The sequence below is a fragment of the Ambystoma mexicanum genome, chromosome 2q, assembly GCF_040938575.1.
Source record: "Ambystoma mexicanum isolate Mex_15411 chromosome 2q, UKY_AmexF1_1, whole genome shotgun sequence".
In the NCBI taxonomy this organism is placed as follows: domain Eukaryota; kingdom Metazoa; phylum Chordata; class Amphibia; order Caudata; family Ambystomatidae; genus Ambystoma; species Ambystoma mexicanum.
In genome coordinates, this window is record NC_090924.1 from 1,099,037,980 (window position 1) to 1,099,054,653 (window position 16,674).

At 46.6% G+C, this 16,674-nt stretch overlaps 1 protein-coding gene across 1 annotated transcript in view; it reads left to right on the top strand.

Moving 5' to 3' along the window:
• The window catches only part of HEPACAM2 (HEPACAM family member 2), a 624,068-nt gene that overhangs the window by 417,128 nt on the left and 190,266 nt on the right, over nt 1-16,674 (top strand). The gene's annotated exons all lie outside the window — the stretch shown is intronic.

A 16,674-nucleotide genomic window follows, 5' to 3' on the forward strand; every position in this document is an offset into this window, starting at 1 on the left:
TTGCCTCATCCTCAGCGTACTACTCTAAACTGCTCAATGGAGCCAGGCCTTTCCACCCCCAACTGAATTGCCTTACCATTGCTAAAGCAATGATTGGGTCACAAAGAGGGACCACATCTCCCAGGTGCGCAAGGAAGTTCATTGGCCACCAGTAAAAGAGAGAATTGTTTTTAAAACCCTTGCCCTCACGCATAAATGCCTTCTTGCACTGGCACCACCCTACCTGGTCCAAAGAATAGCTAAATCCACCTCAACCAGGCCCACCAGGACTGCCTATGCCAACAGGATCACCCTGCCTAAAACCCAAAAGTGCGTGCAGGCAGTACGAGTTTCCCCTCCCTCGCGGCATCTCACTGGAATTCTCTACCACCACACGCCAGGCTCATTGATTCGCACTTTGCCTTTCGAAAAAGCAATCAAAACCTTGAATTCGTCTGACTCCAGATCAACCTGCACATGGCACCCCACGGTTTAGCTTGACCCCCAAGCCTGTTGCAACCCTGGGGCCAGCTGTCTCCTGTTTTTGCCTCTTGATAAATGTATGCAAATTCCGTTCATGTCTTGTAACTAAGAAACTTTGGGCAGCTTTTTTGTAACCCTTAATCAAGCTCAAGTTCATTTGCCTGTGACAGCGCCTCGATGCCCCCGGGCTGTAGTGCGCTATACAAATCCAGATAAATAAAATAAATAAATAAGAAGCAGAGTAAACTGGGTGCTATATGGGTACAGAGTGTGCTGTGTTCGAAACATAGGTAGGCATCATGTGAAGGTTGCAAGCCAAGCTGTGATGCAGTTACAATGGGCACCCCTCCATTTGGGCATGGGGAGATCTGGGGGCCAGAAGAAGGTAAATCTGGGATTCTTCAGAGACCCTTGTACCTGGTCACCGAGTCTCTTTCTTCTTGTCACTGAAAGTAAATACTGTTAAACAGCTCCCAAGTAACCGCTTGCCATTAAGGGAGCTCTGTCGTCAGCCACCTCTACAGACCTCGACTTTATTAGCTTGTTATATCCAGCACGTCCCTCACAAAGACCATTTTTGACGACCTCTGCTCCTCCTTCACGAGCACAGCATTTCTGCCTGTGCTGTCATTCGGTGGGGGAAGGAATCCAGTTGCCTTAGTCAGGCATGGCTGCAAGAGACATTGCGGAGACATGGCTCTGGGCAGCGGAGCCGCAAGCAATTGTTATTCTTCCACCTGACTTCAAAATGATAGGAGAACCATTTAAGCCACCAGCCAGGGCCAGTACAAGCATAAGGCAAACTAGGGAGCTGTCTAGGGTGGTGGCCAGAAGTGGGCCCCAAACAGCAGGTTTTCCCATCTGCTACCATGTATGACAATAGGTATGTAAAACAATCTAGCCTACAGTGGCTGCATGATGCCCTACTGCCATTAGGGTGTGCCATGTTGCAAACCGCAGTTCTCACATGTCTAAGAGTCACTATCTTGACAGTGAAATCAGGGCTATTGCTCATTGACACATATTTTTGGGCTACCCAACACATGGTCTGGTGTCATGCACTGAGCCCCAGGTGAGTGAACAGCCTTCTGCACAATGTACCACCCAGGGAGCCAATGACGTACTCCTCCTGCCCGATCAATTGTGCAAAAGGATAGGTGAAGTGGAAGTCTGCCGGACGATCTCCACAGCTAAAAACGGGAATGGACAGAATAAGGCGTTAGTGCACTGAGCAAACAATGACCCCCGGCCGCAAAACTCCCCTCTAATGAAGAACAGCATACCTGGTTAATCCAAGGTGCAGGGTCAGGAATATGAAAGTGTACCTACACAAGGGTACAAGGACTCAACGCTAAGGGGAGGAGGATGGGGGCTGATATCCAGGAGACAGCTTCCAGTTCCAAAAAAGTCAAGGAATTCCAAGTATTAATCCCAGAGTCATCAGAAATAGTCCAGACCACCAAATCAAAAATCCAATATCCAAAGAAACCCAAAAAATAATCCAGGGTCAAGAGAGCCAATCCAAAAACGAACTCCGGAAAATCCAAATGAGGAAACAAAACATGCTCCAAGATCAAAGTAAAAAACAAGTCTAAATCCAGAAAATATGCCAAGCCAAATACCAAAGAGAGAATTGACGATTTGACGATTGTCACCCCTCCCAGGAACAGTTTGTAATTAGTAGTATAACATTTGTGCTGACCGCTGGGGCTTTATTACTCTGCCATTGGTCAGCACCATTGCGGAAGAGACATGAGACACCCTGTTTCTGCTGGGAAGGGAGACAGTCACACGGTACCTTCCTAATATTGGCCTTTGTAAAGCTTGTAGCAGATACTGTGAAGGTTGGCCACCTCCCAGGGACACAAAACATACTGCTTAATTGGTTCCTCCAGGAATGCCACTCCGCTCCGCTTCCTTTCATATACCACCTGCCGATAGGCATTCTCAGCCATGTGAATGGATCACTGGCTCAGGTCCACCTCCCCTCGATCCCAGAGAGTCCGCTGGATTGGCTTTATGCCCCGTGTTGACATTACCCTGTGAGGTTGCAGCTGGCGCAGTCTTCCTGTCATGCAGAGCATGAGCTCTGTCCCGCGCCTCTCTGGCCCGCAGAAGATTATGTGCTAGGAGCGGGATTTCCCAGACACAAGGTTATTTAGGATAGGTAATCTCTATCATGTGTTAATTAAATGTGGGCCCATTGGGCTGGTAATATACGTAATGCATCCCCACTACTGCAATTCCACATGTGGTCTCTTCCGATGCTATGACTATATTTTGGTTGTCCCGTGTTTTCAATGCACCCCTTTTAGGATGCCCTACCCCCCCTTGCTCACTCCCGCAGGTTGTAGTACCGGCCCCCTGTATGGCGCTGGTTCAGCTCCTTCAATACAACCTAAACCCGCCCCTTACCTGTCTCCTGTGTGCCCACATTCCCTGGGTCCTGAGGTCACCCTGGGTGTGCTGCACTGGAAAAACGGGTAGATCGGGAAGAGAAGTTGGTAAAACCCAAACCCCTATGGGAGGAAACACTAGGTTAAAATACGTGGACAGTGCCACAGGGATAGGCAGATGACTAGAATGCTGGTGTACTGCCTCTTTTGGTGGTAAGATAATTTTAGACATACAGTGTCCAGTAAACCAGCAGTTTTTTCTTTATGCATAAAAGGGCTATTGTGTGCAGAGAGTGCAGTGGCTGTGGAGCATGCCCTCAGGTCAGACAATACAGAGGAGACGAGTACTGTGTCAATGGCATGCTAGTAGATCATGCATCAGATGCAGGACCAGCAGGGAATGGGCTGTACAGTGGGGAACGCAATGCAAGTGGCCCTATTGCAGGTGTACTGCTCATGTGCCCTGATCCTTGTCTCTGGCACACTACCTGCAGTGCATGGCAGCAGAGGCTGCCCACTGCGCCTGATTAATTGGCACTATTAATGCACCAAATGTCTGTAGGCTGTAGGTCATGATCTGTGCATATTATTGACAAGTTAATGCGTTCTGGACATGGCCCTTACTCCTGGCTCTTAGATTTACAGAGAAAAGGTCCGACCCAACGACCTGCATTTGTTGCGGCTCAAATAAAGAATCCCTTATACAGCACCTTCTGATGCACCCAGCTTATAGAGATCAAAGAAGAATATGAAGCCGGCCATTGCCTTCTTAGCTCAGTCTACACCTGAAGTTGCTGAGAGGGCGACCTGATTTTTAAAGAGGGCCATGAAAAACGTATCAGCTTCTGGGAAGTAGGCAGACTCCAGACCCTTTAGGCCTAGGAAGCTAGCTAATTCTGAAAGACCTAAATGGAAACTTTTTGAATTCTTCATTCTTTTCCTAGTTTTATTTTTGTATCCTTTTAAGATGTCATGCTCATCCATAGGGATACCTTTTTTAAATGTTGTATTGGTATTGTGAGCAAATGCAGTAGAAGAATGGCGGTGCATTGCTGAACATGTTTTAATAGGTCAATCTGCCCGTTTTAACTGCAGGGAGGATGGTGGTGCCTGGGGCATGAATGCATGCCAAGCCCATTGGAAACTGCAGCAAGGACATGGTGTCTAGGGCATGCCCAGAAGCCACATCCAGTGAGGACTGCATGGAGTGTCACTGTATCTGGGATATGATCCGAGGCCCTGTTGTGGTCACAGTGACAGCTTAGCATAGCCCCAGGGCAAGCCCGCGGGCACTGCAGGGATGGTCACTGTTTCAGCCATTCACTAGAGCCACTGCAGAAAGGTGACTGAAAGTAGGGCATGGTCCACTGGGCGCTATAGGGGGCGGAGGGGGACTGTACGTAGCACAGTGCCTGTGGGGCTTGTCCGTTGGGTACTGCACGCAGGGTGAATGTGCCTGTGGCATTGCTAAAGCAGGTAGGGAACAGTTGCAGGCATGCCTTCAGGTCAGTGTTCACTGAGCATAGACATTCTCACCCGGTATCCAGTGCTCTGTGGTTTTCTGGTGGAATCAGACCGTGTGAGCTGAATTCTTAGGATGTATCTGCATTGGACTTAACCGTAGGCCACAGGCACACAGCTGCATTTCCTCCCTATACAGCAATTGGACCACTTTCTCCTTGAGCTCAGTTCCTGCCCCGTTGCCACTGCAGCATGTTTTTCCTCATGCTTCACCTTCAGCCGAAGCAACCCCAACATGCAGGCCGCAATGTAATCCTGTTCAGCTCGTGAGCCACTTGCTCACTATTCTTACAGAGGCACAGCTACACCCTACTGATGAGGTTCAACCAGACCTAAACACGTGTCTGGGGTTGCTGTTGGTACTCTTCTTCAGAGAAGAATTGCCTAGCATTTCGGTGCTGTACTGTCCCAAGGCAGGACAAAGACTGATATGTTTGGGATATTTCTTCTCTGTGAAAGATAGTGACCTAAAGACTCTGGGTAAGGCTCTTGTAACCAGGACTAATGTCTGGCAGAGAGTCTCCCACGACCCCCCTTGTTATTTGAACACATTAATTAAAGACAGAAGTAACTGGGCACGGAAGAAAATAAGGAAACTACAAAAAAAATATTTGGCTTGGTTTAAAAAGGAGCACAAAGACCCCATTTATTCTAAAGGGAGATAGATTTCTTCATTGCGCTTTTATAAAGCGAAACCCACATGCAATCCATTTCGTAATGCTACCAAAGCAAAAGGGAGGGGTCATAGGATTTCGGTCTTCCCTGGCTTTAGCGAACTAAGGGGATGGATGATGAGCAAGGTGGAGGGCATAGGTGCATACAAGGTGGCACTGTTAACACCAGAGTCCATCAGACATATTATGGGTTAGGGTTTAATCAACTTTGTACCATTCATTCAGTAGTGTATATGTGTGAGTTATTTGGCTGGGTCTAGTCGATTACCAGTAGAGAGGTGTGTACATTTTTAGATAGATTGGGCAGATGTAGCAAATGAGGCCTGAGCAGATAAGGATTGCCAAGACTAGGGGTCATGTGGGTGTCAAACAGTACTGGTGACTAGCTGGACTCTTGAGCTACGCTGCCGGGGATTTTGCGGGGAGGGCAATTTGGAGGGTGGCATGTAGGTAGTATTTAGCCTGTTTGAAAGGAAAGACATATATCAGCATACCAAGCTTCCCTCCAATCAGATGTCTACAACTCATTTTATGAGGATTTTGTGGCTGATGGTGTCCAAAGCCACTTAGATATCCAGCAGGATGAGTGCATTTGGTGTGTCTGTGTCGACATTATTTGCAAATCTGTCTCTTATGAATGGGAGAGTGTTTTCTGTTGCCCTCATTGGTCTGAGTCCATGTTGGGATTTGTGTATGATGTTATTGCTGTTCATGTGATCCTGAAGTTCTTAGTAGATGAAGTTCTCTAGGATGTTGGACAGTGAATGTGGTGTTGGAGGTGGGGCAGGTTATTTGCCATCAGGGTTAGCTGTGGTATTCTTCACTACAGGCTTGAGGTGTGTGGATTTGAATGCTGGTGAGACACTAGATCTTTCCATTGATGAGTTGAAGAGTGATTGGGTGAGGGGGCATGGCCAGGTTTCTGATTTATGGTTTTGTAGATGCTCAGAGGCAAAGATCTTCGGGTGATCCAGCTGGGTTGCTGGGATTGACTGTCCTTTCAAATCCCTGTGATTAAAAGAGGTGGAATGTTCGCAAGGTCCAAGTGGGTATTTTGTTTAGTGCTCGTGTTGTTATGTGTTTGGGTGTTTATGTAGGCTTTCAATTGGCGGGTTGCTTTTGAATATGTAGGATTCTATTACAGAAGTTAGGGCAGTTTAAATGGCATAGTTGTGATGGAGTCTATGTGGTGTTACAGGCTGATGGGTTCTTGAATTCTTTGGCGGTTTCAGACAGTCCTTCTGGATGCACTGTGTAGATTATGTGTAGTATGCATAATGGGCTTGTTTGGCTATTACCGTATCTCGCATATATATATATATATATATATATATATATATATATATATATATTTCTGAGGCTTGTGGAATCTGCTTAGATGACATGCTGTGCATAGGCCGACATCTGGTGGAAGCTGCAGAGTATTACAGTTTGTTTTTCGAAACTCGAAAATTGGGCGTCGACACAGGGCGTGCCAGTAATACTATCCCTAGTGTGACGTCCACTGTACCCATGATCCCTCACGCGTCTAGGACCCTCAGATTGTTTTTTTCCGCCATGCTGGTCGGAAGCACTGAGCGGAGTTCCCTGACTTAGTCAGATTTTGCTAATATTGTTATATATTTCCCTGTTTATTCCACCTCTACGTCGAGTCTCCGAACATCGACACTCGACGCCGGATCGGAGAAAATTCAACCGTCGGACTACAGCGATGGATTTGGGCCTCGGAAGGCCTCTGGCCTCGGCCCGGGCCTCGGAAGTCCTCGGGACTCGGCCCTGCAAGTAGGGAGAGTGGGGGGTGGCACATATCCTACACTCTGATTAATATAGGTACATTACTTATATTCCTACACTCCCAGCCCGCTGCCACAGCGTGCGTATGGAGGGTACCCCCTTTCAATTTTGCCCCAAGTGCACCGCAAGTATCCTTGGGTTGACAGACACGCCACGTGTAACCTCGGCTTGCCGAGGGACCACCCCGAGGCGAATTGCAGAGCGTGCAGTCGGTTTAAACCGAAGACCCTTAAGGACCGTTCGACAAAGCATTGGGCCCACCACGCCAGGCGACAAGAGGCCATGGCCGCGGAGGGTGCCTTCAGCGATGGCAGTGACGCCGTACTTTCGGACGGCGAGGGCAATGTGGCGTCGATGGACAGCCAAGCGCAAGTTCCCGACCTCGGAAGGTTGTCCGGCAGGGCAGCTATGGGGAAGACCCCCGGCGACACGAGCGCTACCCACACCACTTCCAGCAAACAAAGGTCCAACCGAGACTCGACGCGCACGTCGAGTTCTCGGAAAGGCACGTACAGAACGGTCCACCGAGTCAGTGTCCTCTGGGCGTTCGCGTTCCAGATCGCCTCATGACACCAAGCAACCCTCCACTGTTGCTAAAAGTGCCTCGCTCCCCTTAGTGGCTGAGGTTCGGTCGTCGGAGGACAACACCGACCTCTACCCCCAAGCCGCACTCCAGGAGTCGGCGTCCGCAGGCAGCGGTAAGGCTGCTACCGAATCCCTTACACTCTTCAGAGACAGGGACTCTACCCCCGAATTTCGACGCCATGCATCGAAAAGCTCTGATAGAGCCCAAAAATCGGGGAAGCACTCTTCCACCCACGGGGAGGGGGGAAAACAACAAAGTACGCAGTCCCAGCCTACTTCCACTCCTAAACTACATTCTATTCCACCTAAACAGACTGACAAGTCTCAGTCTCCTGTCCCTAAGGCCCCTGTTCAGGCCAGTAGGTCTAGCCAGGACAAATCTCAGTCTGTTGTCCCTAAGACCCCTGTTCAAACAGTAGGTCCAGTCAGGATAAAACAGGGAAAGCACTCCAAGAAAGAGTTATTCCCAGTTCAAGGGAATGGTCCAGTGATGACATAGACAGAGTAATGTCAAGGATGTCATCATTGGCAGATTTCTACGCCAAGAACCCGGAACACTTTCTCTCTTATACCCCAGAAGGGTCAACTCTCTCAGGCTCGAAGGATCCAATACCCCCAAGTAGGAAGTCCCGGGGTGAAGCACCAACTCAGTCTTCAAACCCCTTCTATATACTGAATTATCCCCTCCTATTCTGAATATCAGGAAGATCCATCCTTTGTTGAGGATCCAGACGTGGGCATGTTCGAAGAGCAAACTGGGACAGGCTATTATGGGGATGATGAGGACCAAGAGGAAGAGGAGGAGGAGGACGACCCAGATACATACAGGATAGATTCCCCGGTAGAGAAAGAGCCCGCGGTTACCGACTCCCCTGTCGACAAACAGCCTCTCCTGAATGAGGTCCTGCCCAGAGTGGCACAGCACTTCCACATTGACACCCAAGGTGCTCAGGAAGAGAGGGACTTTGCAGAAGAACTCGTGGGAGAAAGGAGACCTGTTGCTCAGGCCACCCCTATCCTTAAGTCAATACAAAGAAGGATAGACCCTTCCCTTGTTAACCCCAATCTCACTAGGGCAGTAAACCCCAGAATTGAAAAGCTTTTCAGGGCAGCCCAATCTGACCCACTATACATAAGGGGACATCTCAAACCGGACTCCCTGGTTGTTACAAAGACCCGTAAGAGGGCGGGAACACCCTTGTCATCGTCCGAAGCTCCCCCCGACAAGGAGAGCAAGAAGATTTATGGCTTGGGCAGGAAGGTAGCCTCCACTTCCGCTTACCAGGCAAGGATTGCCAACTCTACCACCCTGCTGGCTAGTTACAACTGCCACCAGTGGGAAGAAGTCGCGGCTCTCATAGACTCCACCCCAGAACCCTTAAAAAGCCAATTGGCACGAGTTTCGGCAGAGGGGAGAGCCGTATCAGGTTGCATTTTAAAATCAACCTTTGATGCCGTGGATAACGCCGGCAGATTAATTGCTGAAAGCACGGTCATCACGAGGCATGCTTGGCTACGGCAGTCTGGTTTCAAGGCCGAGACCCAAGCATCATTGATAGATAAGCCGGTGTAGCCGGATCTATTGTTTGGAAAGGCGGTTGAGGACGCGCTAAAGGATGCCAAGGACGAGTACGAGACGAGTCCCTAGGGCAACTAACCAACAAACCCCCTAACCAGAGAGGGAATGGCAATTTTCGTCGGCCTCGCGGACAAAACTCCCAAAGAGGCTCAAACTATTCCCAAGGCCAGGGTACTGCATGGAACACTAACCAGCAGTCTACCCAGAGTTATGGCAGGGGTAACAAAAGAGGTCGTGGTAGGGGTAGAGGCAGTCCCAATAAAGGAGGGGGCACGCCTCCACCAAAACAGTGACGCTCCGTTCAGGGTCCCTTCTCACTCATCCCCAGTAGGGGGACACATTTCCATCTTCACCCAAGCTGGGAAGGGATCACATCAGACAGATGGGTGCTGTCCACAGTGTCCGCAGGCTACTGCATAGAACTCCTAGAGCGTCCCCGAAACCACCCTTGACAACAAAGAATACACTCCTTAGACCGCCAGAAGATCCTACTCGAAGAGATCAAAATTCTTCTCGCAAAGGACGCGATAGAACTCATCCCGGGACACCAGGTAAACAAGGGTATGTATTCAACTTACTTCCTTGTGCCAAAAAAAGATTTGACAATGCGCCCAGTATTGGACTTACGGCCTGCAAACAAGTATGTCACGCCCCAAAAATTTCGCATGACTACTCTCCAAGAGGTAATTCCCCTCCTAAAAAAGGGAGATTACATGGCAACATTGGATATGAAAGATGCCTATTTTCATATTTCCATGTTCCCAGCGCACAGAAAATATCTGCGCTTCAAGGTGGACAGTCAGCACTACCAGTTCAAGGTACTGCCCTTCGGGTTAGCCTCGGCTCCAAGGGTATTCACCAAGATACTGGAGGTGGCGGCGGCACACCTACGCAGGGAGGCAATCCCAGTGTACCCTTATCTGGACGACTGGCTCATCACGGGGGAGACCCCAGTAATTTGCAGGACAAACATTCAAAGAAATATCGACCTCCTCTTCGAATTGGGCTTCTCCATAAACGAGAGAAAATCAAGTCTGGTGCCCAGCACCTCCAAGCAGTTCCTAGGAGCTGTTCTAAATACTCAAGAGGGGTTGGCTTTTCCTTCAGAGGAAAGAATTCGGAATATATACTACTGCAAATTCCGCAATATCAAACCGGTCGCCAGATAACAGTACGCAAAGCAATGCGTTTGCTGGGCATGATGGCGTCATGTATTTACCTGGTCCCCCACGCGCGCCTGCGCATGCGTCCCATGCAAGAATGGTTGGCGAAACTGTGGTCTCAGGCAAGTGGTCAGTGGGGCGATCTAGTGGTCGTTTCGCCAACACTTGTACAAAGCCTCCCCTGGTGGACAAGAGACAATCTATCCAAGGGGAAACCCTTTTACGATCCCGAGATACAGGCGGTAGTCACGACGGACGCATGCCTGACAGGATGGGGAGCTCACCATCTCCACAACACAGCTCAGGGTCTCTCGTCTCACACAGTGGCCAAGAATCACATCAACCTGCTAGAGCTTCTGGCAGTTTTCAGAGCACTTCAAGCGTTCGAGCCCCACCTACTGAACCTGTCGGTGCAGATCCGGACGGACAGCATGACAGCCATGTTCTACCTGAACAAGCAAGGAGGGACTCGTTCGCCAAATCTGTCCAGAATTGCCCAGAAAATTTGGATATGGGCACTCAGACAGAACATCTTTCTGTCATCTCAACATGTTCCAGGGGATCTCAATTCTCTAGCAGACGCTTTGAGCAGAGATCCCCTTCCGAGGAACACGAATGGTGTCTACACAGAGATATCGTAGAAGATCTCTTCTCTCAGTGGGGTTTCCCCACTATAGACCTATTCGCCACAAGCGAAAACAGACAGTGCCCAGGATTCGCATCCAGGTATCGCCAATCAGACTCCCTGGGGAACCCCCTGAGGATGAACTGGTCAGGGATGTTTGCGTACGCTTTTCCACCAACTCCTCTCATCAGGAAGGTGGTGAACAAGATGAATAGAGAGTCGATGACGCTCGTCCTAGTTGCTCCCATGTGGGCGAGACAACCGTGGTTTCCACACCTACGCAGACTCTCGGTGTGCGATCCCATCAAACTCCTGGGCTGGTACAACCTTTTGTCCCAGCACCAAGGTCAGAAGGTGCATCCTCAACCCAACTCCATGAACCTAGCAGCATGGCTCCTGAGGTCATAGAGTGTGGACATCTCAATTTACCACAGAGGTGTATGGACATCCTAAAAGAGTCTAGGAAACCAAACACGAGGCATTGCTACTTCGACAAATGGAAGAGATTTGTTATCTGGTGCCAGTATAAACAAATCAACCCAGTTGATTGCACTCCTTCCACAGTCGTGACATACATGCCCCACCTGCTGGACGCAGGATTGGTTTTCAACTCACTAAAGGTACACCTGGCAGCACTGTCAGCGTACACCACCTCACATAGCAAGGTGTCGTGGTGGAAGGTACCCGTGGTTAAAGCCTTCATGGAGGGAGTAAAGAGACTTCATCCTCCTATATCTAACCCACCACCAGGATGGGACCTGAACGTGGTGCTATCTAAACTCATGGGCCCCCCATTCGAGCCCATGCATAAGACAAGTCTCAAACACCTGACCTATAAGACTGCCTTCTTAGTAGCCATTACATCCATAAGAAGGGTCAGTGAAATTCAGGCTCTGTCAGTGCAGGATCCTTTCTTTACTATTCATAAGGATAAGCTGGTTTTACGGACACACCCTAGGTTCTCACCTAAGTTTATTTCTAAATTCCATGTAAACCAGTCCATCGAGCTTCTGGCTTTCTTCCAAAACCCACAAAGCTTGGCTGAGGTTAAACTACACACCATAGATGTGCGTAGGGCGGTCCTTTACTACGTAAACAAGACCAGACCGCTTAGGAAAACAGATCAACTGTTTGTCTCCGTAGCCACAGGCAAAGAGGGAGGTCGCATCTCTAAGGGTGCCATCTCCAAGTGGATTGTCAACTGTATCCAGTTGTGTTACTCTCTTTCTGACAAAACTTTGCCTTTTACGCCCAGAGCCCACTCGACAAGAGGAATTGGGGCCACTCTGGCTTTCATTGCAAATGTTCCCCTTGACACCATTTGCAAAGCAGCTACTTGGAGCTCTATTCAGACTTTTACTCAGCACTACTGCATTGACAAGACAGATACTCAAGTGGGGCAAGCGGTTATAAGACATTTATTTGCTCATGACCCTTCTCAAATCCCACCTCCTTCTAACACTGCTCGCTAATTTATGCACAGCATGTGATCTAAGCAGATTCCAAAAGCCTCAGAAGGGATACATTACTCACCGTAATCGTATTTCTGATGCTTGTATCTGCTTAGATTCACATGCGACCCACCCTTCCTCCCCTCTGAGAGAAGGCGCATGGATGCTTGTAGTCTTATCTTATCTATCTTCTATCTGCTTGGATCATCTATACTCACGCTACTCCTCATGCTACCTCATGTTAGAAAAAATACAATCTGAGGGTCCTAGACGCGTGAGGGATCATGGGTACAGTGGACGTCACACTAGGGATAGTATTACTGGCACGCCCTGTGTCGACGCCCAATTTTCGAGTTTCGAAAAACAAACTGTAATACTCCGCAGCTTCCACTAGATGTCGGCCTATGCACAGCATGTGAATCTAAGCAGATACAAGCATCAGAAATACGATTACGGTGAGTAATGTATCCCATATATATATATATATATATATATATATATATATTACATGGACGTAGTAGCGTCCATGTAGTTATGGGGTTAAGTTGGTGTTTCCATAGGAAGAGCATTTTTTGGGTGGCTTATAGCTTTGCTCCCCCTGGACGAATCCTCACCAAACTTTGCAAAGAAAGTATATGGCCCACTCTGAATTATTCTGCAAAGTTTGGAGAGGTTTGATCCAGGGGGGGCAAAGTTATAGGGGGGGTCCCAAAACTTTTGTTTTTTCCCATAGACATAATGGGAAAAAACTTTGCGCACGCCTACAGCCCAAACCGCTGGACGGATTTACACAAAATTTGCGGCGGGGGCTTGGTCCCGAAAGCGTGCTTGGTGTAAATCCGTCCAGTAGTTTTTTTTTAAAATGACCAAAATGTAAGGCGAAAAAATTAGTGATATCTCCGTTCGCTCGACGGACGGACTTCCCGGTTCGCTCCGCGGACAGTGCCCTGATTGGCCGAGCGTCTTGCGCGATGTCCGCGGACATCCAACGTGTTTGCTGATTGGACGGCGTGGGGCGTGGAGCACGTCAGATTTTTGGTTGCGCCCGCCATCTTGCATTCGCGGACGACCGCGGACAGCGAGGTGAAACGTGGTTTACAAATTGTATTTAGTGGATTGTGTTGGTGTGTAAGAGTGTTTGGGGAGGATGGGGGCGTATGAGATAGGTGCAATGTTGTATTTTTTTTACGTGCTAGACGCTTTTGTTGTGTTCGATTTGTCTGCGGACAACACGGCTGTTCTGAAATGTTCGTAAATAAACAGAATGGAATCGGTGTCAATTTGAAAGTGTTCTAAGAAGACGCGTGGGGTCCTGGAATGTTCGCAGGGGGTGTCCTGAAGACCTTGTCTGTATTGTTCGTTGTCAAGCTGAAAGTGTTCTGTTCTAAGAACACTCGCGGTGTCCTGAAATGTTCGCACATAAAGAAAATGGGGGTGTCCTGATGACGCTGTCCGTATCGTCCTCTGGCAAGTTGAATGTGTTCTAGGAACTTCCTTGTGTCCGCGGACATTAAAATGGTTCAAATGCTTGAATCTATGGGTGTGATATGGTGCGGTGGTTGTGACCAGGGTATAGAATGTTGGGTGCATGGCCATTTGGCCATGCACCAAAGACTCTATGCCCTGGCTACAACCACCGCAGCAAATCACACTCATATGCCATGCACCCAAGAGTCTATGCCCTGGCCACAAGCACCGCAGCATATCACACTCATAGTGACTTATAACTTTGGGTCAAAAACAAATTTATAAAGAACAATGTTATAAGCCAGTATGGGTGTGATATGCTGCGATGGTTGTATTTATCATGTTATACTTACTATTTGGTTTAGTAACGGGAGTCCATGTTTTTCTTGTTCATTTCTGTGATAAAAGAAAATATCATGTTAGTATTAGTATTTTATAAAGACTTATTACATTGTACAATCACATTTTTTTCTTTTTTATGACCCTCATATTTAGCAGATGGCAAACCAGAGTACTGTGCAATTTGCTCAGTTTCTGTCTTTGTTGCTAAAATCATTGGGTCTGTGGGAGAAAAAAAAATGTATTAAAAAAAAACTTTTTCTGTTATGCTATAGTTTATTTGTTTGTTTGTTTTCATTGTTTACTTGTTGTTTCTGGCTAATTGCTCTTATTTGGATATTTGTAAAGTTTGGGACAGTTAGATACCAATTGGCGTATTCTAACTGTCTATTTTTTGCTCTATTTGAGTGGTATTAATTTATCTGATTAGTTGTTGTAGCATCTGTGGGCAGTTAGATAGCTTTTGGAATATTGTGACAGTTTATATTTTTTTACTACAAGTGTACTTAAGTTTTAAGTACAGTTTAGTTATCAAATTTTGGTTTAAAGAACATTAAATAAGCGTTTGTAAGATTTGCTGGTAATCTCTGCTTTAGAGTAACGGTACTATCATTACATTCAAACCATCCACATTTCTTTTTTATATATGCAGTGTAGTGCCCTGGGTTGGTTGTGGCTCCTGCGTGGTAGATTATACCTATTGTTGTGAAGGTTTTCCTACCAAGTGATATTTGACCATGTGTGAATCCAGTTGTAACATAGAAGCATTAGTATTACGTATTTACTATGTGTTTGTATTACTAACGTGGAGCGATTATCTGAATTGCAGCTCGAACATAATCTACCGTGGTTTGCATTTTGTACAAGTTGCTGAAATGGAACGGATTCACAATTAGGTATTGATATATACACAAAGCGCTCATTGGGGATTTGTTCTTGTGTCACATTGTTGCAGAGAGTGCATGTATGTTTCCACATGTATGAAATCTGGAAGATTTCATTTATAGGTATGTTTTTTTTTCCAGTACTAATAGTAAGTACATTAGAAATTCTTGTGGATTTTCCTGTGAGTTTATAGTGAATTTCACCATTCCAGCACAGTAGTCCAATTGTTGTCTTATTCCATAAACACTATACGTGTTGTCAGGATTGTTTGCTGCATTTCTGTGAAGTACTAACATTTGCAAACACAATGGGTCTGTACTGTGTAAGTAAATGTTCTCAACAATTGGTGGTAATTGAAATAGAATATTCATTGCTACATTTGCGTAGCAACTTACACCAACTATATTTGAGAGTTTAAATGGACCAGGTAGTTCTGTATCTGACAGCTTTTTTTGGAGTGTGTCTTCCTTCTTTGAAGAAGTACCTGGTTTACTTTCCCTAATTGATTCTTTTTTGCTTGTGGCACTTGATGAAGTATTACTTTCTTTTACTCTCTTTGGAGGATTTACAGTGACATCCTGTTGCTTTTCTGTTTGATTTATTTTTCTTTTATAATGTTTTACTTTTTGTGGAACAGAATATGTGTTTAGATGGGGAGTGTATAGTGAACGAAGTCTATTGTACTCTAAAATGCAAGGAATATCAGCGTTTATTTTACTTGCATCAAAGTTGATTAGAAATAGACCCTCAAGTGTACGTAAGCGTGATAGTGCTACGTAGTTCATGCCTTCTTTAAAGTCTGTGTTACCAATGTCTATCATTGCTTTGTCTAGGGTAAGGCCTTGTGATTTATGAATGGTGACTGCGTATGCAAGAGTTAGAGAAAATTGTTCTCTGCGTACATACATGTCTTTGAAGAGAAGGAATCGAGCTGTTGAGCGTCCTATTCTTTTTACTTCTGAAAGTTTGTCAAAGAGAATATTGACAAACTGAATTTTGTTGTCACGTGGGTATGTTTGAAAGCCAACAACTGTACCCAGTGCTCCATTAACTAGCCCTTGGTCCACGTCAAGGTTACGTTTCAGCATTACTCTGCAATTTAAGGATAATTTTAATATCTTTTCCAAGCCTGCTGTGTTTGAGATTGATTTTTTTAAACTATTTAGTCTTGTTGTGGCTTGGTCACACATGGGTAGTGTCATTCCATGTACATCTAGTTTGTCTGTGGTGCTAATTTCCATTATTGGTTGCATTTCTTTACTTAACATTATTTCATTGAATTTGAAACAGCTTGCAAGAGTTGGCATTAAGGCCATACAATTGACATTTTTGTGGGCTAATTGTTCCATAACATCTGTAGCACATGCATTATCACCATAAAGTGCATGAATGTGCCGGGTTTTCAATATTGCTTCTGCTTCTTTAGAAAGTATACCAACTCTGATACTTTTTAAGATGTTGGCATAAGTGAGATCTGCAGATTGGCGCATGTTTCCTGTTAATTCTCTGTATTGGAAATGTTGCCAAAGGTTGACATTTCCAATGCTGCCAACAGTTTTACGGCAGAGTTTGTGTCCTAATGTTTTAAAAATAGGCTCACCTTTTACTGGTGTCAATTGAAGAAGATCTCCGAAAACAATAATGTGTTTTCCTGCAAAGAGCTCTTCATAGTTTGTTTTGAGTACTTCTTGTAATCTGAGGTGAATCAAAGCCAACAATAGGTTGGACACCAT